This window comes from Patagioenas fasciata, chromosome 29 (assembly GCF_037038585.1).
Source record: "Patagioenas fasciata isolate bPatFas1 chromosome 29, bPatFas1.hap1, whole genome shotgun sequence".
NCBI classification, from domain to species: Eukaryota; Metazoa; Chordata; class Aves; order Columbiformes; family Columbidae; genus Patagioenas; species Patagioenas fasciata.
In genome coordinates, this window is record NC_092548.1 from 2320708 (window position 1) to 2344877 (window position 24170).

The 24170-nt window shown below is 50.0% G+C and overlaps 1 pseudogene; it reads right to left on the reverse strand.

Moving 5' to 3' along the window:
* Positions 1 to 24170, reverse strand: part of LOC136113845 (dynein axonemal heavy chain 9-like) — a 248318-nt pseudogene that overhangs the window by 210585 nt on the left and 13563 nt on the right.

The following is a 24170-nucleotide window of genomic DNA, read 5'->3' on the forward strand; positions in this document are numbered from 1 at the left end:
AGGAGCTCTGGTTTGGTGACCCCTCTCCTCACTCCTCAGTGATGGAGGTTTTTCTTTCATGTCTTTCATCCACAGAACCAACTCTTGAGACTCTCCACAAACGAAAGGTTGTGTCACCTTGATGCTTTGTGCATGGGAGGTCAGGAGATGGCTGATGCCCAAGAACAGACTTGGAATGATGCCTCAATTTTGTCTGTTCACAAATCCCAGCAAATGGTGCACAGTCATCTCTGTCCCTTCCCTTGAGCAAGGCTTTGCTCCAGTGACCAGGGGACAGAGTTACCCTCTGAGTCTGGAGGCTCCTCCAGCACTTGCTGTAGACAATGCAAGAGGCAGAGTAGAAAGACCACCACAAGTCAAAGCACAAAACAGAAACTTCCTTTTGGTGAGACTGAAGATGGTATCACGGCCAGAGCTGAGGAACCAGCAGTTACCTGTGTTTTCGAGGAGGTACTTGAGTGAGCACTCAATGGCAGTGAAGAATCCATCCAGAACTATCTCATCCACGTCATCCACATAGGCCTTCCAGATGTCAGATGCTGGGTCTGCAAGTAAGAGGCTCTGGTTTTCCTGGAAGAAAAAGACGACACTTTGAAATACAGCGGGGCTGAGTCTGTCCTACAAGAGCTGCCCACAGCTGAGGACTCATGGCAATGAGCACACAGGTACCAGCCCTGCGGGGGGTGAGAAACCAGACAGACGGATGTTGCTGCTGGTAGCATGGCCACAATTTTCTCCTTCTGTCAAGGGCTGCTTTGTCATCTGAAGCAACTCAAAATAATCACAAGGTAAAAATGGAGTGCGTGAGAGACTTAGCAGCCCTGCAACCTTCTCCTCCCTCTTCTCTGAGGCCAAAGGGCTCAAGGGTGCTTTGCAGACCTGGGCCAAAGGCTCATCCCAATGCATGAAGCCTCAGTCCTTGTGGCCTGTATAATGTTACCTTGGGTGGATGAGTCCTTCCAAGTGGACTGCTTACACCTCTGCCCTACAAATGGTCATCTCAAAACAAGAGAACTTTAAAATTCAGAAAAGGGTTTTGAAATAAACCAAGTGAAAATAGTTAAAGATTGGGATCAGAAGACAAAGGGTTGGCTTACAGCCTCCCTTCTCAGCTTATTGCGTTCCTTACCTCCAGGCAAGTTCACAGTCAGGAAATTCACGGTTTTCTAGGCCACAGAATGGCCCCATCCTTCTTGCGTCTCCTCTTCCACACCCACAAGACCAGCCTGGGTATCCATCCCCTGCACCTCCCAGGCTCTGCCGTGATCCTGTTCCGGCCTTGCTATGCCCTCTGAGGGCTCTTTCTCCTAAGCCTGCCAGGGGCTCTCAACACAGGCACGGGCTCAAAAAAAACGTAAGGTCCAGCTTGCAGTCTGCTGCCAGGGGTTCAAAGCCGGCTGTATTTCATCTCTGGGGACACAGGAGAGGGTGCCATTCCCAGTGGCATGGCAGCTTGGCACACATGAGATCATAGAATCATTCTGGTTGGAAGAGACCCTCAAGATCATCGAATCCAACCATAACCTAACTCCACCACTAACCCATGTCCCTAAGAACCCCATCTGTACATTTGTTAACACCTCCAGGGATGTGACTCCACCACTGCTCTGGGCAGCCTATTCCAAAGCTTCACAATCCTCTCTGTGAATTATTTTTTCCTAATATCCAATCTGAACTTTCCTTGGTGCAACTTGAGGCCACTTCCTCTCATCCTATCTCTTACTACTTGGGAGAAGAGACCAACCCCCTCCATGCTCCAACCTCCTTTCAGACAGTTGCAGAGAGCAAGAAGGTCTGGCCTCAGCCTCCTCAAGATAGAGTGGCATTGCCAATTGGGCTTGAGTCAACCCAGAGTTGCTGCTCCCCAACTTTACACATCAACGCTGAGTGATTAAACTGTTAACAGAGCAAGCCAGGGCTCTGGTGCCTTGCAGACTCACCTCCACATTTTGCTGACACAAGAGAAAGGGGAACTTCACAGGACTGAACACTATGGGAATGCCCATTTGAAAGCACCACCCCCTCTTCACCGTCCCATGCCCTTGTATTTGACAATGCCCCCTTGTCACTGGTGTTCTACTGAACCTTTACTCCAGAGGCCTCATCCTGGTGCAAAAGGGCAATGCAAGCCAGCATCTCACTGTCCTGCCTGTGCTTGTGGGTGCACGTACCCAAACTCTCTGTGCTCTTCTCTCAGCAGCCTCAAGACTCACCTGCTCAAAAGAAGACCTGAACACCCAAGGGAAACACAGCAGACCAGCTCTTGGCCCCTTTGCTGCTGTTCCTCCAGGTTTGACCAGCACAGCAGGACAGAGGCATGGGGACATCCTATTTTGGGCCACGGTGCCTTTCCCTCCCCAGGACCTTCATGCTGCTTTGCAGTTGGTCCTGCCCTGTGAGCCACCAGAGCAGCGGTGCCAGCCCTTCTGCCTTGGCCACAGCCCCATGTTCTCTCCGGTCAATTTAGGAAGTGTTCCCATCTTTTGGGTGTAGCTGGAGGTGGTTGAGCCTGTCACAGCTGTAGCAGCAGGACAACGTGGGCATAGTAAAATCCTCACCGTGGGTTCAGAGGGTACAGAAGTGGGTCAGAAGCCCAAGGCTGAGTGCAGACAGTGAAGTAAGGTGAGCAACAAGGGCTCAGTGTCCCAGAGAGGGTCAGCCCAGTCTCTCCAGAGTCCAAGGCCAGATGGCGACCCTCAGGAGTGGGCTGGACCTAAAATCCATCTGCCTTCCAGCCAAGGTGCTGTCCCTGACACGCTAAAACCTCTGGGCAGGTGAGGCGCAGAGATTTGGGCTTTCTCCTGCTCTGCAAAGAGGACTCTCAGCTCTGGCAAAGCCACTGGAAAAAACCCAGGGTTCAGACAGCAGCTTTTTTCTTGTTACTCAGCTTCTCCCTGGACTGACAGCGTCACCTCCTGCTCCCACAGAGGAACAACAAGCCTAAAGCAGAAAGGTCAGCCACAGCCAGCTGCCTCTCCATTTTAAGGTGAATATTTCGGAGGAGTTTTTCCTCTGAGCAGGATCCCAAAGCCTGATGCACGACTCCCCTCTAGTGGCTTCACAAGAACCAGGACTGGGAGCCAGACTGGGCTGCATCGGCTCCCACTCCTGCTCCAAACTCGGTGCCTGGTCAGCAGCCCCGCACACTCAGCTGTACCAGCTCACCCATCAAAGTATTCCTTAATCAACAACAGGTAAGTTTTTCAAATGAGTTAAGGGAGTTAATTTTAAGGTGAAGCAGCTCTGGACATTTTCACCAGAGCGGAGAGACACCCAGAGCCTATGAAGAGTCAACAAACCCCTGGAGAAGGTCCCCCCTCACCTTCACCAGCAGATGAATCCTCTGCCCTGACTCTCGGACAAGGCTGTAACGCCGTTCCAGGCGGTCCTGACAGTCCTCCAGGCTCAGCAGCGATTCTCTTTTACAATCTCTTCTCACAAATATGGGCGACGCCCACGATCCCACGATGGTCTGGATCTCCTCAACATTGTTTTTGGCTTTCTGTATCCTCTGCTCGAGGTCATGGACATCATCCATCACCATGGAGATGTGATCCCAAACACCTGGTAAAAAATGAGATGATTGACTACTTTTTTTCAGAGCTGCATGGCCAAGCTCTTGTGCACTCTCCATAAGACTTTTCCCCCACGGTTTCATGTATTTCTCACCCATCATTAACACAAGAGACTTACCACCTCAACCAAAAGAGTCACTTCTAGCTCCCTCCTACCCCAACAATCCATGGTACAGCTGCAGCCTCTGTTTTCTGCCAGGAGCACCAGCACCGTGGGGACGTCTGACACTTCCCCCTTTCCCGTACCCAAATTTAATCTGCTACCAGAGAGAGAACAAGGACAACAGGCTGAGTGTTCCTGCCACTGTCACTAGAGCAGGGACCCACAGCCCCACAAACACAGGCTGTGACAGCCCAAGGTACCAGCGAGGGCTGCATTTAGATTCAGGGAACTTCATCTGCAGGAAAGTCCCTTCATCTTTGTTGTGCAATGGAGAAAGAGTTTTTCAGCATGAGGAATTCTGCTTTGCAAGTTCCCAAGGGAGGACACTTGTTCCTGTTCATACCACAAGCCTGATGACAGAAATATATATTCCAACAGCGAGCAGTTTGCTTTCACCAAGAGGAAACAAATTGTCTTCCTCCATTCTGCTTTGCAGTTAAAACTGATCAAGCAAGAACACTGGTTAAATCATCCCAAAGTCACGGTGCACAAACCTCACCACTAACCACAGTATTTCATCTGGCTGGAAAGGATAACGAGGTGGCCCTGGCCCCCACCGGGAGAAGTCTGTCCCAAGCCAGATGGCTGGGCCAAGGGGTCCCAGTCCCTGCACAACTCAGGGAGAAAGCAGTGCCTTGGGGACACAGGGACATGACCACACAGTGGGTCACTTGGGCTGGCACGGGCAGGGAGCAGACTCTTCAACCCCAGCCTTGCCAGCTCTCACAAACCCCAATCTTGCCGTTTCCTCAGCATCACTGCTTACAGGGCAGCCTCTCTTCCCCAAAAGCCCAGAGGGAAGCTGAAGGGATCAGGATCCTGTCCCCAGCCCAAGCAGATCAAGGTAAGATGGGAAGGAGCAGGCAGGCTGGGGGCTGCCCTTTGTCTCCCCAGTGCTGGCTCTGCTGGAGAGTCCCCTGCCCTGCTGTGAACTGTCACTGGGAACCAGGTGATGGAGGCTGGGGACATGGGAGGAATCTGATGAGACCCAAGTGAGCAGGTTAACCATGAGCAATGTGCCCTGTGGCCAAGAAGGTTGATGGTACCTGGGCTGCGTGAGTAGGAGTGTGGCCAGCAGGTCGAGGGAGGTGAATCCTCCCCCTCTGCTCTGCACTTGTGAGGCCCCATCTGAGTGGTGTGTCCAGTTCTGGGCACCCCAGTTTAAGAAGGACAAGGAATTACTGGGGAGAGCCCAGCGGTGGCTACCAAGATGCTGAGGGGTCTAGAGCATTTTTCTTCTGAGGAAAGGCTGAGAGAGCTGGGGCTGTTGAGCTGGAGAAGAGAAGCTGAGAGGGATCTGATCAATGGGATCAATATCTCAGGGTGGCTGTCAGAGGATGGACCAGACTCTGTTCAGTGGTGCCCAGCACCAGGGTGAGGGGCAACGGGTACAGACTGAAACACAGGAGGCTCCATCTGAACATGAGCAGAAACTTGTTTGCTGGGAGGTGCCAGAGCCTGGCCCAGGCTGCCCAGAGCGGGTGTGGAGTCTCCTTCTGTGAGACATTGAAACCCGCCTGGACCCACCTGTGTGATCTGCTCTGGGACCCTGCGTGAGCAGGGGGGTTGGACTGGGAGATCTCCAGAGGTCTCTTCAGCCCTCACCAGTCTGGGATTCTGTGAAATCCTGTACGGCCTCTTTTGCCCTAACACAGAGCTAGCTCACCCTCCATCTTCCAGTTGAGTGTTTCTTCTGCCTTCTTCAGCTTCAAGTTAATATCCCACAGCTGCTCCTGTATGAGAGGGTATTCGACCTCCAGGACTGTCTTCAGGACCTTGTTGTATCTGTTCACCATCAGCTCCAAGTTGGCCGCCAGCTGCCGGTATGACTCCTTGGAGGAATAGATTTCTGCTGCCGTGGGTGGGATGGCTCCCAGCCGGCTGCCAGACAGGTAGCTCAGCTCCCTCAGCACCGACACCAGCTGCAGAAACAAGGCAGAGAGCTGAATGTGAGACAATCCTCCCCATTCACCTGGCAGACACCCTCCCGTCAATTCTGGGGATCTTAGGGGGTTCCTGCTGTTTTATTCACAAAGCAGTACGCTCTGAGAAGGGCCTGGACACCTCCTAGTCCAGACCATCTCCCTCCCATTGATCTTTGCCTCTGATTTGCTTCCCAATCAAAGACATATAGCTCTGTTAACTACCCAGCCAGCAAACCCTGTGCAGCCTCTAAAAGCCATGATGATCTCTGGTCTTCTCAGCTATCCTCATCAATACAGTCTTTCAGCAATACTGTGCCTGCCGGAGGAGGCACAACCAAAAGCATCTTTGAGTTGTGATGGAACGGGATTGAGTGGGTTATTAAACTATAAACCCAAGTAGAAGTGAGTCCCTGCAACAAACGGAGCAGCAAGGTCTTCCAACGCAATATATCACTTCTAAGACAAAAAAAAAAAAATCTTTGCTCAGTTTAGTGGCTTGTGAGAGGGAAAATGCTCCTGAAACGGCACATTTTGGCTGGGTGACAGAAATTCAGTATATTGTATGGGCAATGGCAGGGGTGAGGAGTATCTACAATACTAAAGTGACTATGTCCACAATGACAAGAAGAGGAAAGAAAGACGGAGCGCAGAAGGGTGAAGGGAGCAGTTTGAGGAGGTGGATGGAAGAGGATGGGATGGGAGGAAGGGAAAAGCAGGGGATTGAGGGAGCAGGAGGCCAAGTGAGATAGAACCAAACTCCCCTCCCTTTTATGCACTGGAATGTCCGAGACATCCCCACCATGGTGTCAAGGATGTCTTACCCTCTTTCCCTCTCCTCCATGGAAGGTGAGCTCTGGAAGATTCTTTAATGTTGAAGGGTTGCAAATACATCCTCCCTTTAGGCAAAATGAGGTGCTCCTATCTGCTCTGAAGGGCATGAAGGGGCTGCTAAGCAGGCACCTGAGGACATGAGGCAGTCCTCAGTACGGAAAGCTGAGAGCAGCGCAGAAGCACTCAGAGACTGGAGCTGAGAACATGCTCAGCACGTCACAGGCTCCAAACCCTGGCACCAGGGTGAAGGGTGGAAAACATCCCCTGGGGCCATTTGCTTCCCACCTTAGCAAGGAGATTCCAAGGAGCTGGACAAATCCTTTGTCTGAGAGCCAAGCTGGAATGAGCTCTGGAACCTCAACACTTTTCTCTAACAGCAGCAAGTCCCAGGGAAAGGGGGAAGTGTTTGATGTTTTCCCAGGCCCCTGAGATTCAGCACCTCCGCAGCAAATGGCATTTCACATTTGAGAGGCCCCAGCTCTCATCAGGCCCCAGCACCTTTGAATCCACCTCTGCACTCTGCTGGCTTGGACCCTGCCTCTGCTTTGGGCAGGGGGATGGTCAGGCCTCCCTGTGCTGGAGAGGGCAGCCCTAGGGAACAGAGACCTACTGGAAGCCTCCTGCACCACAATTAAGGAAATCCAACAGCCACAACACTGAAGTAACAAAACAAACCTTTCCTGGGATTTTTATACCCTTTCAGGAAGCTCAGATTTCAGGTAAACATAACACGAACCCACGTCTGTAGGATGATGCTCCTACGCTCCCCACACCAGCGTCAAACCAACCTGCTCTGGAGATGTTGACACCAGTTAACATCTGGCTACTCACAGACTTTCTGGCTTTAATTACAATCTGCGCTGCTTAAACTGTAATCCTGATATTTTACCAGGAGACAGAGCCCACAAAGGGGATGGTTAATTCATGTCACCCATAACAGATGCTCCAGGGACCTCAGCAGAACAGATCTAGTAGCGATCCCACCAGACTTGCCATGCACGGTGGGGCACAGCTTGGAGACGTGCCCTCCAGCAGACAGGAAAGCTAGTTCTTACCTGGGGATCAAAATTAACTGTGATCAGTTTGGTTTCTGGATCTCGCCGGATAAGCGGTTGAGTAAGGTTGTACTGTGATTTTTCAGAGACTGTCTGGGACCAGTCTGCATAGAGCTTCTCCTGATACCTGCCGGAAAACAAACAAACAAATTAAAACATCCACCACGTAGCTGCCAAGCCCGCACACCAAGACATAGAACCAAATAAAAGCCAAGTCCACTTCTGAGGGCTGAAGAACATCAAGGAATATTTAAAACCCACCCACACCACCTCCATAAAGATCTTGGCTTCAAAGACAAACACCTGAAAACCAGTGACAGCATCAAGTCAGGAAAACAAAGATCCCCCAAGTACCATTCTTAGCAGAGGATTCAAATTTGGGGACAAACATTCAAAAGCTCAGAGCAATCAGTTCAGTTTTAGCATCAAACATTAAGATATTAAGTGAGGTGCAACGAATCCCACTCCCACTTGTGGAATACACACATTACAGCCACGGTAAGTACACTGTGAATGGGCACAAGTGGATTGAGACTTCTGGTCAGCTCAGGTTTTCTACCACAGCATCTCCTACATCCAAAAGAATCTCGTTCCAACATTTCTGCTGGGCTGCACAGCCCCTGTCCCTCCCATGCAAACTTCTCATTTCAAGATATCACAGAAAGACTGTGGTGTGTAGCAAAGGATTCCTCCTCCTCTCTCATCACAAAATTCCTTCTGGCTTAGAAAGAGACATTCTCAGGCCCTGGGCTTGCAAATGTGCTGAAAGGTGCTTTAGAGAAGGAGAAGGAAATGGCCTCAAGTTGCACCAGGGGAGGTTCAGACTGGATATTAGGAAACATTTCTTCCCCAAAGGGCTGTCGGGCATTGGAACAGGCTGCGAGGGCAGTGGTGGAGTCATCATCCCTGGAGGGGTGGACAGACGTGGAGACGAGGTTCTCAGGGACACGGGGCAGTGCCAGGGTTGTGTTAATGGATGGACATGAGGGTCTCTTCCAACCAAAACAATTCTATGATTCTATAAGGTTTGGCTTTTTTTCATATAGTCACAGTCATGCCTGAGCCACCACTTACCTGTCGAGCAGCTGGATCATTTCTTCATACTTCTCTATCACCCTTCTTCCTTCAGCAGAGTCCAAGCAGCTGGTGGCACAACAGACAAGCTCAGCGTTACATTTAGCCCTGTGAGGCTGCAGTCTCTATTTACCCCTTCCCAAAACCACCCACCACCTTGCAGGCAGAGCCTGGCTGGGGATCTTACATTCCAACCCCACCATATCGCCCAAAACCATTTCACTGCACAAAAGCTCTCCAAGCCCCAGTGCGCCCTTTTGCGGGTGTTTGCATGGCAACTGGCAAATGAGAACCACGTCCTGGGGGAAGAACAAGGGCCCAGAGCTGCTGGAGGAACACTGGTCTCCGTAACATACTCAATGCTCCGGTGTTTGCACAGAGCAGGGCAACCTCTGCTCACCAGCCACCACTTTCTGAGGTCAAAGAGGCGCAGAAAGAAGCAGAGTGTGGCTCCCGGCAGATGAAGCTCTTGGCGGTGCCCAATTCATGCCCCTCCAACCGAAGAGCAAAGGTGTCCCAGAGTGCGGGAGGCAGAGCCCTGGCCACGCTGCCAGGGCTGTACAGCCCAGGGAACAGCAGGCCAGAGGAATTCTTATCATGCTGTCTTTTCCCCACTGTTTCATCTACAATATCCAAGTTTTCCTCAAGATGGTTGTTGATTTTGGAGGACATATTGACAAAACTTGAATTAACTTAACCAAAAGCTGGAAAAAAGGAGCGCCTGAGCAGTCACCGCTGGGCAAGTGCTGAGAAACCTGCTGGAAGTAAACAAGTCCTCTGAGCAAATCCAAGTAAATCCCAGCAAAACCACTTTTGTTTCTCCTTTTTAATCCTTTTTCCCTTTCAACAGCATCATGTCACCACCGTTGCAGAGCATGTTATTAACTACTCTAAACAGAGGACAGAAAATCAGTGTGAAATGCAGATCTGGGTCCTTCATGGTGGACAAAAATTTGCCATTTAGGTTCAAATCAGACATGATAACTTGGGCTCTGTGCTGGGAACAGCCCAAGAGTTTGTTTCATTGCACCAATGTCTTTGCTGCTGCAGAATAACTGTGCACTTAAAGACACTTAATGGCAAGATACAGTGAGAGAAGGTTACAAACATGGTACAGTGACGGTCAAGTTATTTTGGTCAAGTACATTAAAAAAGTGGATCCATTTACACAGAATCCTGACCAGCACACGTGAAGCCATTCCTGTGAGCTACCAGGTGCAGTCCCTAGAACACCCTCAGTTGTCATAAGTCCAACACTGCCTTGCTTACAGAGCTCTTAAATGTTGTCTCATGTGGTGCCAGCTGTGAGTATGAGGCCATACTTCCCTGACACCATCCGTTATAACAAGCATTTGGGTGATAAATATACCAGCATTGGTTTCTTTCCTTGATCTTGGGAGATGGCTCCTTTGTTTAACGCTGAGAAAGTTTTCTTCTGCCCAACAAAATGCTCGTCTGCTCCCCAACATGCAAACCCAGCTCCATCGACCCATCTCAGCTGAGTCCAGCCCAGCACTTCTCTGCTATTCACAGTCTGGATGATGCCAGAACCAGGACTTGCAGCTGAGGAGGTCCTGGAGAACATGCTGAGTGGGATTGCAGCAGGAAAGGTTCTGATACCTCTTTCAATTGCAACCCGGGAACTATGTCTGAAAGCTGAATAGCCCACTGTGCCTCTTAATCGCTTCAAAACAAATCCAGTTAATGAGTTTCTTAAAAAAAATAATGATCACAAGGAAGCTGAAAAGCACCAGTGCAACCACTTCACACCTCTTTGACTAAGAATTATTTCAGCTATAACCATGGGATAATGTTCACCACAGAAAGAAAATCAGATTGATTACAGAGAAGATAGCAAGGTGGTCATAAAGCAACTTAGCTGGAACAGACACGCACAGATGTGGGATGTGCCTGAAGTGATCAAACGGCACCTGGATTCGCGCTCGCAGCTCCTGCGCCCAGCGCAGCGCTCCAGCCACCGGCGGCATGTTCTTGTGCACAGGGGGGGATCCTGGGGAGGGCACATTGGAACAGCGTTTGACTGAACACTGCACTTGTAACCCCAAAGATGCAACAACAGAACCTCATTTGCAGAAAACTGCTCTGATTTCCCAGCTTCCTTCCTTAAATCCAACATCTGCCACACTGATGTAGGTCTGTGACCAAGGCGAGTGCCTCTGGATCTTGAATAAGGAGCTGAGATCGAACGAGAAGCCCAGACTATGTCCAAACCTGAGCTGATGTGAGGTGTCCCTTGCCTGGGACACATTCCCCACCCCTCACAAACACTGACATAGGGATTTCTGACCAGGAGTTACTTCTGTCCGTCTTATCTAACAGCCACAGAACAATAACCACAAATTCACAGCAAATGATTCTCTCCATGATTCTCTCCAGTCCAGGACTTGTCTCGTTCCAGTATGATCTTTCTGAGGCAAGTAAATAGGTTATTGTTCAAAATGACACACTTGAATCCTCATAATCTGATAGAAATCCACCCATTCCCCCCTGTGCCAACAGTCACGGGGAATAATAAACTTGGAAAAGGCTGATTAAACCCTTGGTTACAAAGTCCCACTTGCATACTTTGCATTTTAAGCATTGTAAGGGAAACAAAATAAATTCATTCTGAGGAGCACATGAGCGGGTTTGCAGGTCCCATGGGGTGTTGGAGGCAGCACACAAATGTGGAGAGAAACCTCTTGTCACAGCCTCGCTGGGAGAAAAGCTCAGCATGTGTCTCCATTCCCAGTCACATATCATGCATACACATTTGAAAAAGGGCATTTTTACTCCTAACCAATTATTTGCTTTAATACTAAGAACAGAGCTTTCCCAGGCATTTCCATTGCCACTAGGAGCTACAGAGGCTGAAAACATCTGCAATTTGTAAAGTTTTGGGTTCCTTAGAAAAATAAATCATTTCCCCCCCAAATTAATCTCAATCAAACTCCCTGTAAAACCCATTTTACTCAGCACGTTCTACCTACCGAGCTTCAGCTCTGCCTGGATGTGCCGGGAGTAGATCAGCCTGGCGTGGTCCAGGGCCCTGCTGAACACGCTGATGAGGACGGAGTATTTGCCAGCAGCATCTGCAGCGACTACCGGTCGCTCCAAAAGGCTCCCGAACATGTCCAGCAGCTGTTGGGGTGAACACGCAGGAAAAGAAGAGGGGAAAAATTTACAACCCCGACTCCTGCAGAGAGATCAGCTGGGACCTTCCTCCCCAGCCCAGAGGCTTCAATACTGTCCGCACCGATGGGCACTTTGGAAAAAGGAAATTTGCTCCCTTTGTTACGGGGCCTCTCAGACTTTCTCTGGGGTTGGACCACATTCCAACTGTTGTTCTTCAAATGCTTCAAGATTTTCTATTTTTTTCAAAAAACTTACAAAGATAAACACTGTCACTTGCTAAAGTCTTTTCTACAAATGCTTGTATTGATTTTTTAAAAAAAATACCATTTATTATTTCTGCAAGATAGATTAATTGATAAATAAACCAGCTTTGTTTCTAGAAAACCTGTTTCCAAAACTGAAACAGATCCATGTATTAATAATATTAACAAATTGATACTAACAATATCAATTCTCACCAGGAAATCCTAGAAAAAGCATGATTTCCCCCAACTTGCAGAGAGAGACACAAATATATCTCCTGGCATCCAAAAGCTTTGTGAGGGACCCACCAGCCTGAGCATCCCAAACCAAGAGCAGCCCAAAAGCTACAAGTCCCACTGTCCCACCAGCAAACACCAGCCCCATGTGCCTGTGGCTCCAGCACTGCCTGGTCTCCTCAGCGTGATTCTCACCGAGCCGGGTGCCCTGATTTCCCTTTTAGGGAAGAGCAAGGGAGCGATAAACAAACCTTGAAGGCGTGGTCCAAGTTGGAGGCGTCATCAAAAGCCTGGATGAAAACGGTGCCCAGCCGACGGTCCATGTCTTCTACTTTCTGCTGGAAACCAAAGGCATCCTGCTCAAAGTCCTGCACAAAGGCAAAACACAAGCTGTGAGGCTGCAAGATGGCACTAGGAAGGTACCTGTAACTCCTCGATCCAGAGATGCCCTCTCTTATTCACCGTGAACTAAGCCACTCCTCTGGCCAATCTTCAGCCATCGCAACGTGGCAAAGTCCTCACGAAGCTTGAGAACATTTCTGTGCTGTCCCATGGCTGAGATGTTGGCCCTTTCTCTGGGAGGGACCCTTTGGTCCTGAGGGCTTTCCACAGCCCACATGGCACTATCTTCAGCCTACAGGCAAGATGGACTATTTCCACACCCTCTCCCCCACCACTTGGCCTGAAGACCACACCATCATCCAGAAAACCCACGGATGCACCTGCTGAGTCCCAAATCCAACCTACTTTCAAGTCAAAACAAGCCTGTGGTTCCATGGTGAGCTGGTTGTGAGTGAGGCAGTTTCAAAACACTCACACAGGTTGCCCAGAGAGGCTGTGGAGTCTCCACACTTGGACATAGGTAATCTTGGAGATATTTCACCTGACCAGTCACAGTCCTGCTCTAGCTGAGCCTGCTTTGAGCAGGGAAGGTGGACTGGGTGATCTCCAGAGGTCCTTTTCAAACTCAACAGTACTGGGTTTCTGTAATTTCCGTCATCTTCTTGCACTGCTTTTCTTGCTTCAACTGTAATAAATCCTTTGAACTTCAAGAGTAACATCTATATTTGTTTTCCTACACGTAAAAGAGTCCAAATCAAAGACTGAACTTGACAGTCCGTGACAGTCCTTCTGTTCTAGCTTGGACAAAACCACTAAAAATGAGGTCATGTGTCTCTTTTCCAAAGGACAAAGTGCAAGGAAATAGCTTTTACTATTGCTACTGCTGAGCTCCAGCAGATCCAGATGCCATGTTTTAGCTAAAAAAAACGGCTCCAGCAGTGGCAGAGGGTGCAAAACTAGAGCACTGAAAGAACAAACATGACTCAGAGTCACACAAATGGCCATGGGGTCACCAAACCCAAGCCACCTCCTGCAGAGCCACTGTCACCTCCCCTCTGTGCCTGCCCTGCTGAAGGAGGGGTGCTATGGAGCAAGCAGCTTTCCAGCAAGAAACACTGGGGACGTGCCACCCCCTGCAGAGATGTACTGGGAGCTGCAGGAAGCAAAGCACGAGCCACCCATCCCCACACCAGGCAGGTCCCAGAGGGCTGGGAATATTCCTTTAATTAAAGCACTACTGATAATAAAATAGAGCATCCTTGAATTCTGAGAGCCCCAGATGCCATGTGTTCATCTAGGCAGGAGCGAACACATCCCAGAGATGATCTGAGTTGGCCCTCATCAGGCAAACTACCTTGTTTTTCCAAAACTAAGACAGAGTCTTATATTAATTTTTGCTGCAAAAGATGCTTACTTTTTTACATGTATAGCTGCCTGGACCCTATTTAAATTGACTTTTTTATGAACTGTAACTAGGGCTAATTTTTTGAATAGGGTTCATATTTCAAGCATCCTGAAAAATCATGCTATAGCTTGTTTTTGGGGTAGGTCTTATTTTTGGGGAAACATGGTAAATACCAAGAGCAGGAAAGCAAAGAGATGTGGGTGTTGGTATAGCTCTTATACCTCAGCAAGCACCATGTACAGCAAAAGCTTGTGCATAACTCATGGAAATCCCAGTTTCCCAGCTGCACTGATCTAAGGTGCTGATCTAGCAAGGTACGTTAGATATAGACGTGCAAGAAGTCCCAAATCTCTGCAGGAAAGGCCAGCGGCTCCCTGTTCCCTCCAGTACCAGATCAGATCATAATGAAAGGAGGAAAGAGCTGGGAAGAAGATAGCAGGAAACTGCTGCTTTGGAAACATGCACATGTTCCTGATGTTCCCGCAAACTGGTCCCACCTACCGTGTTGGTCAGGTCAAGACAGTCATAGGTTCGCTCTGAAAACACCTTGTATGCCTCCTGGAATTCCTCATACATGTCCAGGACCTGCTGGCCCAGGGTCTTCCCTTTAATCCCACTGAATTCAATTTTCTCCAGCTTCATCAAGTCCAAGGAAGTTGCCAGGAGATCCTTCAAAGTCAACGGAGGGAGACACAGGTCATGATGTTGACAAAAGAAGATGACAACAGTTGTCACGACAGAGTTGCACTTGCTGAGGGACCTTCCCAAGCACAGCGCTGGTGCTCAGGCTGGGTGGCAGGGATGGGAAGGGGGGAGCCTGATCTGCCTGTCCTGAGCATCAGTGGCTGCTCATAACACGTCCCTGCCCAGTGAGACCTGCTGCAGCCACTAGAAATACCATGACAACTGTAAAATCGCTTTTAAGTGTATTTAAAGGACAGATCCAAAGCAGGATATGAGACTCTTATGTGTCATCCAGCATAGCTAAGAATCCCAATTTTATAGGTATTAACCAAGGACAGATTTCTAATATTTACAGGTACCCAAACTGTCCAAAGCTCCTGCGCAGTCAAACCTCCACGTGTCCAAGTGGGTGTTGCAGCACCTGCCCCGCTGGCCCTCTCTGCTGAGGTGGCACACGGGTCCTTCCCTTCCCTTCCCATCCTCTGCAGCCTGGCAGTGTCACCTCTTGGGAAAATGTCCCGCTCCCCCAGTGGTGGTGGCAGCACTGGGCAGCTCTGCTGCCATCCCACCTCATCTGTCTCCCTAGGTAGGGCCAAGTAAGGGCTGGTTGAACATCCATTGTCTCAGAGGACCAGGAGAAATGTGCACAGGAATGTACTGGTGGCCACTCTCTGCTTGCACTTGTCCTGGGGCCACCCGAGCAGGGCAGCAGGTTTTACCACAGACACGTAATATGAAACAGTGCAACGAACCAAAGGGAAGGGATCCTTCCCTCTTCACGTGCTCATGGGCTACCCATGCACCAGTGTAACTGCAGCTTTTATGAAAATTCGAAAACAAATGCACATATGCATTCATATTCACTTCGACACACCAGCACATCCGCTTGAACAAATACCTAGTAAGGCAAAAAAATAATGTGGAAATACCAGTTGTCCCTTGCTTTGTCTTGCAAGGTTGCTTGAAATGAAGTGATGAGGGGAAATTGAGACGGAGAGAGATGCAGCAGTTTTCCTCATTAACAGGCTGGTGTGCACTATGCTTTTAATTATTGTTTTACAGCTCACTCCGCAGGCTCTCCCTCTGACTCCAGATACTGCAGCTTCTACTGTCCCTGGAGTGTGGGACAGCCACGGAAGGAGGAAACAGACACTGGTCAAAGCGCACAGTGCCCCAGCTCAAAACCTCCCCACTGGCTTTTGTCTGCAGCCCATATCCACAGTGTGCCCATGGCATCCATGGAATCCCAGCAGTCAGTGCCCCAGAGCCTTTACAGGGTCCCAGTAAACCTGTCACCAACACTGTCCTCATGATAACCTGCAGTTATTCCTGTGTCTATTTATATTCCTCTCTACACTGACCAGCATAATTTGGTTTATTTCACATCAAACCCTACTGGAAACCATCATTATGAATACTTTTAAAATAGGCACCAGTCATGACAGTTTTCAACATAGTTAATTAAGGAACACATAAAAGTATATGGCACATTTAAAGCAGTAAAACTGCAAACACCAGCAACCTGTACACTGGCCATCCAACCCTACACACTGAGAACGCAGCAACAATCAACAAAGAAATTCATTTGGGATGTGTGTGGAGAGCAGATGAATGTGTGTGGTTAGCCACGTGAGAGATAACAGGTACATGCAAGGTCTGTACAAGAGGTACATACAGTATCTGTATAAGAGGTATATACAGTGTCTGTATAACAGGTACATATGGTGTCTGTATGTCTGTGGTCTCCAGACACAGCCATGTGGTAAGGAGAGCATAGGGAGCTCCCACATTCACACTCAGACCTGCTCTCTGCAGAACATCTCCTGTGGCTCAAGGAGCCCTTGGCCACACTGGGAGCTCAGGGATGACACCCCAATGTCCCTGCCTCAGGTGACAGATCTGGCAAACAGGGACACCCCTGAGCCACAGCACCCCAGTTTGATGGACTATGAGGATGCGAAGGGACAACCTGGTGAGGAACGTGTCCCTGCTCCTCCCCAGGCCCACGTGGCACAGCCAAGGGGATCCTGCCATCTGGCCTCTCCAAGACAGGCAGGACCCAGCTCTAGGGTGTCATAGAATCATAGAACCATTTCAGTTGCAAGAGACCCTTAAGATCATTGAGTCCAACCATAACCTAAATCTGTCTCTGATGGCACCAGGAGACCTGGGAGATTACATTGCTTTATTTACAGCTGTGCAAACCACACCTCCAGTAATCCTCCTTTTCTTGCCCCAACAGGAGCAAGGAGTCCAACGGGACTCCTGAGAGCAAAAAACACACCTATCAACCTGACCAGCTTACATATGCACTGAGCAGGACATAGTAAAACACAGTCTTAGACTCGCTGTAACAGGAGACCTAACAGCAAAAGAGTGGCCCCATTCCCTGGTATCAGGTGAAGCTATAGAAAGGAAAGATGCCAGCAAGTGATCTCCTGGCTACAGAGTTCTCCTGACGGTTTGCAATGTTTTTCAAGACCAGAGTCTCACCTCCACCATCTCCAGTCTCTTCAGGAAGGTGTCCAGCCTCGCAAACACCATCGTGGAGCTGACGTCCCACTCCCTCACTTCTTGGCCTGGTTCATAATACATGTGCAGTTTTTCCCTTCTCTCCTCAAATGCCTCTTTGAACATGTTCAGGATACCGAGCACCATTCGCACCTTGCCCAGGCTCTCCTCCATGTCCCCTTTCAGAAGGTCTTCTGGAGACAGGTACACCAGGGCCTGGAAGAGCAAAATCACACCTGAGAGGTCACTTCTGCCATCATGGAAAACAAGGACTTCTTGTGTTGAACACATTTGAACCTGTTTATTAAGTTAAATGTTGCCTAAAGAATCACTTTTCCAGGGAAGGACAATAGGAAGAAGGGGAGAGGGGACACAGGGGACTGCAAACACAGGCATCACAGCCACAGACCTGCTCAATGAGAAGGTTGCAGATCTCCTGGAGCAGCACCACTATCCGCACGGGCATGTTGTAGTGCTTGGAGGTGACCCAGATCAAACACACCACGTGGAGCAGGGGGAGCAGGAAAGGCTTCACCTCGCTGAACTCAACCCTCTCTACGTCTTCCGAGCGGCGCTTGAGGGGTGTCAGGTGCAGGTGAACGTCCTGAGCTTCAGTCAAAGCTGTGTTGAGAGACGTGAGAAGCGGTAAGAACCACCCAGCTGCGGTGTGCTGGGTTCCCAGCTAGGTGCTGGCCTCACCACATGGAAAAGTGCCTGGGAAAAGAAACTGTCCTGACAAGCACTGAGCACCCTCAGCCACCTGTGTGCTGCAGGTCACTCACTCGTGAACATCACTCACCTGCGGCAGTAACCAGAACAGAAATAAGCTGACGTGATGGCAGGGGACAGGGAGCTGGGACAGGGCTTCGTGGAGAGCCTGAGTCCACAACTGCTAAAAAGTCACACGGAATTTGCCCAACAGCACCAAAAATACAGTGCTGCCATGGCTGTGAGCCATGGCCTTGCTGTACAGCACGACAGGCTGTACAGCCTTGGCCTGAGCCCTTTTTAGCTCAGTTTTGGCTCAAGCAACTCCTTGTCCAGTGGGCAGATGACGACGGCCCCACCAGTCCTGACTGTAATAGAAAACCTGTCAACAGTAAAGCAACTGATGTCTGACTCGTCGAAAGCTTTAGCTTAGCTCTGTACAGCTGTGTGGTTTTACCCTGAAGAATTACCCCAGAGCGCAAGCATTAATAAAACCAGATCGTTGTGCAATTAAACCTGTGGACCAACAAGAAGTGACAGAAGTGCTTGAATGCATGCAAAAATAACCCCTAAGGCCCAAGACCAAGGAAGAAGAGACTCCCACTATCAGCATCACCCTCCCAGCAAATCCACCAACAGCAGCCACACCAGTACAATGCCAGGGAAAGGGGCAGAGACTTAAAAGCAGGTGCACACAAATCTGCACTGCGCTGTAATGGAAATTAACAATTATAGTCCAAATTATCCAATTAGGGTTAGTATCGCTGTAGCCGGATTAAAACCAAATATTTGTTGTATTTTGATTAAACCCTTAAAGTATTAATTAGTTTAACAATGAACCCTTGGCTCCTTATATAAGGGGTGTTTCTCCAGCCCATTTAAACTGCACAATGCAGAGTGTGACACAGATCCTTAAGAGATTCAATGTTTGCACGTGAAGTGGTGAAGAACAGTGTTTTCTGCCAGCACGTGCACAGCTAACACAGTCTAGATGGTTCCATTGTGCCAGAGAGCAGCTGGGTTGGACATGGATGTCCAGCTGTGTTGGTCTGCAGGGACAGACCAGCAGGACTACACTGTTTTTCACTACAGACAGGGATTTGCAATATTTCCTTGGGCTGCGCTCAACTCCCCTAAGCAAAGCAAAGCAAGGAAATTCGGGCTGCAGTGGCCAAAGCCTGAGAAGCAGCGCTCTAACACAGCAGTCTTAGGTACAAGATCTGTCCTCTTAGTCTGAACTCCCGTTCCTGCATAATAACACCAGAGGAGCTGGTGGAAGTTGAGGTGAGTCCTGTTAGAGTAATGCAAACACTTTATTACAGCAGAATAAATTCCCAAACCCATTCACCCTGAACTTTGGCAAGAGTCTGGCTCAACAGACCAGCGATGGAGCTTGTCCCAGCCTGGAAACAAAAGCCTAGACTCAAGCACAAGCAGCCCAGTCTCAATTCACAAACTAGAAAGATTTGGCTTGAAATCAGTCACACCAGGCCATGAAGAAAGGCCAGAAGCCAGCACTGTGGTAAAGTTGCCCCAGCATCTCACCTGCCTCAACATCCATTAGCATGGTTTTGAAGGCTGGGATGTAGCTGCTCTCAACTCTCTCCAGCAGCTCCATCATGTTCCTGACCTTCCTCGTTGTCAGCTGGTTGTAAATGCATTCCAGGTCATCACACCTACAGCAACCGAGACACAGAATCACAGAATCAGTTGGTTGGAAGAGACCCTCAAGATCATCGAGTCCAACCATAACCTAACCCCTGGCACTGCCCCGTGTCCCTGAGAATGTCATCTCTGTGACTGTTCAACCCCTCCAGGAATGGTGACTCCACCACTGCCCTGGGCAGCCTGTTCCAATGCTTCACAACCCCTTCTGGGAAGAAATGTTTCCTAATATCCAACCTCAGCCTCCCCTGGCGCAACTTGAGGCCGTTTCCTCTCATCCTGGCGCTTGTTCCTGGGGAGCAGAGCCCGACCCCCCCTGGCTCCAAGCTCCTTTCAGGCAGTTCAGAGATCAGAAGGTCTCCCCTCAGCTCCTGTTCTCCAGCTGAACCCCCCAGGTCCCTCAGCCACTCCCATCACACTTGTGCTCCAGCCCCTCACCAGCTCTATTCCCTTCTCTCAACTCACTCCACTACCTCAAGGTCTTTCTTGGCCTGAGGGGCCCAAAACTGATTTGAGGTTTGGCTTCCCCAGCGCTGAGTACAGTGGGACAGTCATTGCCCTGGGCCTGCTGGCCACACTGTTCTTGATGCACACCAGGATGCTGGTGGCCATGTTACCCACCTACACTGGGCCATCAGCTGTCCCCCAACATCATCTGTTTCCCCTGGGCCTGATTCAGGGCTTCCTCCAGCTACACATGGACTGTGGAAATGGGAGAAAGCTGCATGAGGCACAGACAAACCCTACAGGACAGAAAGTGCTGAGTTCAGCATGACAGCAGCTCTGCTACTGACAGAACATCGCTGAAAAAAAGCCATCGTGTTTCTGCAGGCATTAGCAACAGCTCTCCAGCCAGCAGGGCTTTGCCCCGAGTCAGCCTGAACCAGTACAGCACAAAGGTTTTCAAAGGGCAGGAGGAAATACCACTCCCAGGCTCCTGAGCATCTAAAGCCCCTCTGGCCCTGACAGATGAACAGCAGCCAGCTGAGATGCACCATTTCCAGACAGCCCCCAGCAGGTGTCCATCAGCAATTACTCCTGTGGATGGCTCCTAGTGAACAGTGACGAAAGAGTGCCCAGAGCGGGTGTGGAGTCTCCTTCTCTGAGACATTCGAACCCGCGTGGACCCACCTGTGTGATCTGCTCTGTGACCCTGCGTGAGCAGGGCTTGGACTGGGGGATCTGCAGAGGGCCCTTCAGCCCAACCAGCCTGGGATCCTGTAAAGGGCATTTCTGAAAAAAGTCCCTTGAGGTGTAGCCCCTGTGGTGGGGCTAAGTTAAAACACAGCCAGCTGCCCAGTGACCTCCCAGGCACTTTGCAGATCATGATGATTTTCTGTGCGGGAGCAATTTTCCTTAGTTGAAGCCTACATGAACCCCAAGTGGCCTGTTCTTCTCAACTCATGGAATTAGCAGCTCCACCACCAGCACTCTCCCTCTACACAAAACCAGCACCACAGGGCACCATGCACTGGCCAGGCTGCTCTGGGTACCTGTTCTTCCAGAACTCCAGCTCCACCTTCGGGTTCGGATTGCTGCCTTGCAGGAGAGGCTCTGAAGACTCTTTCTTCAGTGCCTCCTGGATCTGGTGGCTCCAGTCTATGATGGCCGACTCCATGGCATACACCAGAGATTTATCTATCCGTTCCATGCTGTAGTAAACAGAGTACGTGATTAACTTTGTTGATGTGCATTGCTCAGTTGGATCTACTTCCAATGGCCGTGTGGGCAGCTGGATTTTACAGGGTTTCACATTTCAAAACCACAAAACAATCAAACCCCATAAGATTTTGTCACTGGTTTAATATAGGAATTACTCTCTGGAGAAAATGGCTGAATGTCTGCAGCAGTGTGGGCAACAACACTGTTCATAAAGTGAATGGTGGAAATGAAGAGCCAGTCGCCACCTCTCTGCACAGCCAGTCATTGTCACATCAGATCCATTCAGGTTCAGGATCTGACCTGGAGACTCACACATCCAGCAAGATTCTCTCTCCCCATACCATTCTCCCTCAAAATATTCTACATCCCTGCAGTCATTAACTCACTTAATTCAGCAAGAAACACCACCAAGTGGGCTGGGAAGCTGAGGACAGGTCACCCCACTGCCTTGGAAGCAGTAACTTCTCACAAAATCCCACCCGCACCACGTCCTGTCTGAGGAGTGATTCATTCCACTGCACCCACACATCTCCTGGGGTTCCACAGGGGCACGCACGCAGCCCAGACACGATGACAACTTGATGTACAAACGCATCTGCTTCTCTGGACCTTCCAGAACCTGTTATTTTGGGGTGGTACTCACGATTTCTCATTTTCCAGATCAATGTCCTCAATTCCCTCTGAGCCAGCTGGGAGAGGCAGCAAGGTCTTGCCGTCTACTTGGCCAACAACTGTGAAAATGGTACTTTTGAGGTTGTGGACATGACGCACGATGTCTTGTGACACCACTTGTGGCCAGCCCTGATGGTTCTTCTTGTTCGTTAGGATGGGCACGATCACCTACAGCGGGAGTCACGGAAGACCAATGGAGAAAAAAGTGCAGCAGGAGACGGACAGGCCACCAGGCTCTGAGGTCTGTGCTTGGCCAAGCCTGGAGACCCATATTCATTGCTGTCTCAAGCAGTTCCCATGTGAAATAGAGGCAGCTGATGATGAATGGGCATCTCTACAGGCCCACTTTATACAGCAGAACACCCTTTTCCCCAAATCCAAGCAGCCAAGGAGGGTGGAAGCCAGTAGGCAAAGTGAGCAGCCCCATCCCCAGGCTCTCCCAGCCTTTCAAGCCCGCAACTGGAGATGGCCCCATGGGCTGCTGTCCCTTGCCCTCACAACTGTCCCCGGTGCTTGGTCCCCATGTCCCTGCCCATGGGCACAGCCGTCAGGCTGCCCTTTGAGCCTGCCAGGGCTGGGCTGAGCTCAGTGTGCTGCAAGGGAAGGTCTGCTGGTACCCCCTGGGATACACTGGTGGTGAGGGTCCCCCAGGTCCCAGCTGCAGCCCACCAAACAGGAGCTTTGCCTTTATCAGCACTTTTACTGACCCGGCAGCATGGGGTTGTGGGGCTGGTCGGGGTTTGCCCAGATTTGAGCTGCTTTTGGCTTGTTTGAGCTGTGACAGCAACACCGTGTCTGTCACCTATCCTGGCTGGCTCTGCACTGGGACCAGCCTGTGGCAACAGCCTAACAAAGCCAGGTTGTCCCTAGTGACAAACAACAGCCCTTTGTGTTACTGGACTCAGGGTGGGGGTAGGGGAGGGGGGGGAGGTGACTAAAGGCATAAAAATAGCTGCAAATGGACATAAAATTGAAACGGAATAAAGCAGCTCAGCACCTCCATGGTGCTGTCCCAGGATGCTGAAGACTCTTTGGAACTGTGGCTGGCTCTGTAGACCCGAAGAAGACCCGACCAGCCACCTTCGTGCCCAGGGAGCCGTGGGAAGGGGGAGCACAACCCCAGGGAACACACGGGCAGGTGCTGACGAGTTCACCTTCAGCAGTTTTAGCTGCATTATTAGCAAGATGTGTCTCTATTACTTAAAGCATGTGGACTGCTAATGCCAGTGATGTTGTAACCAGGCAAATGATAGCCGTTCATTTTCTTTCTGACTGTTAAAATGATAACTGGACTCAGGATGAAGCCCCAGCCCACAGAGCAGGTGTGTTCCCTTCGGCACCGCAGGAGTGAAGCAACAAGTGGACAAGGTCACCAGCTGTGACCCCTCACTGAATAAAGACAAAGTGTGGGCAGAGGAACACACGACCCCAACCCCAGGAAATTCAAGACCTTTTTCACCTTCACGCAGACCCACCCCATCTGCCTGACCCAGCACCACCGCTGCTTTTGCCTTCAAGTGAAGCTTGAGAGGAAAATAGGATGAAAACCAGGCACAATCTGCTCCCTGCAGAAATACTGCATGTCTGCACAGGGGAGAGCAAAGCCTGCAAACACGCAGCTGGGACGCACAATCCCGGCTCCCAAAGGCATTCAGAAAACAGGATTTAACAGGATCTGCCAAAGTGTTCCTACCCCACCATCTACCCATAGCAGACGGTGCTTGCAATGCTATTGGCCAGCCGTGATGCAAAACCACTGTTTGTGCAGACTTCGCAAGACCACGGGGCTCATCAAAACAAAAGCTCCCCGTATAAATAATGTGTTTTCTCACAAAACCAGGATAACCAGTCTGGCAGCCTGCTCTTGGGAATCCAATCTATCAGTCACCATCTTAATATACCAAACATCATGATCAGAGCTTCTCAAATCCAGCAGCTCCTCTGCTTTCCCATTACAGCCTCATTCCTGAGACTTCTCCAGGTGAGGAGCCATCAGGAATAAACCGAAACAACATTGTCTAGTTCAGGCTAATAACACAGCAAAGCAAAAGCACTCGAACCTCTTGACGATCTCTTTAAGAAAACATCAGCCCACCTGAGATAACCCGACACTGAGCTACAGGAGGCTCCTGAACATCACAAAACACTTTTTCACTATGAGAGTAATCGAGCACTGGCCCAGGTTGCTCAAAGAGGTTGTGAAGTCTCCATCCTTAGAGATAATGAAGAGCTACCTGGACATGGCCCTGGGCAACTGGCTCTGGATGGCCCTGCTTGAGCAGGG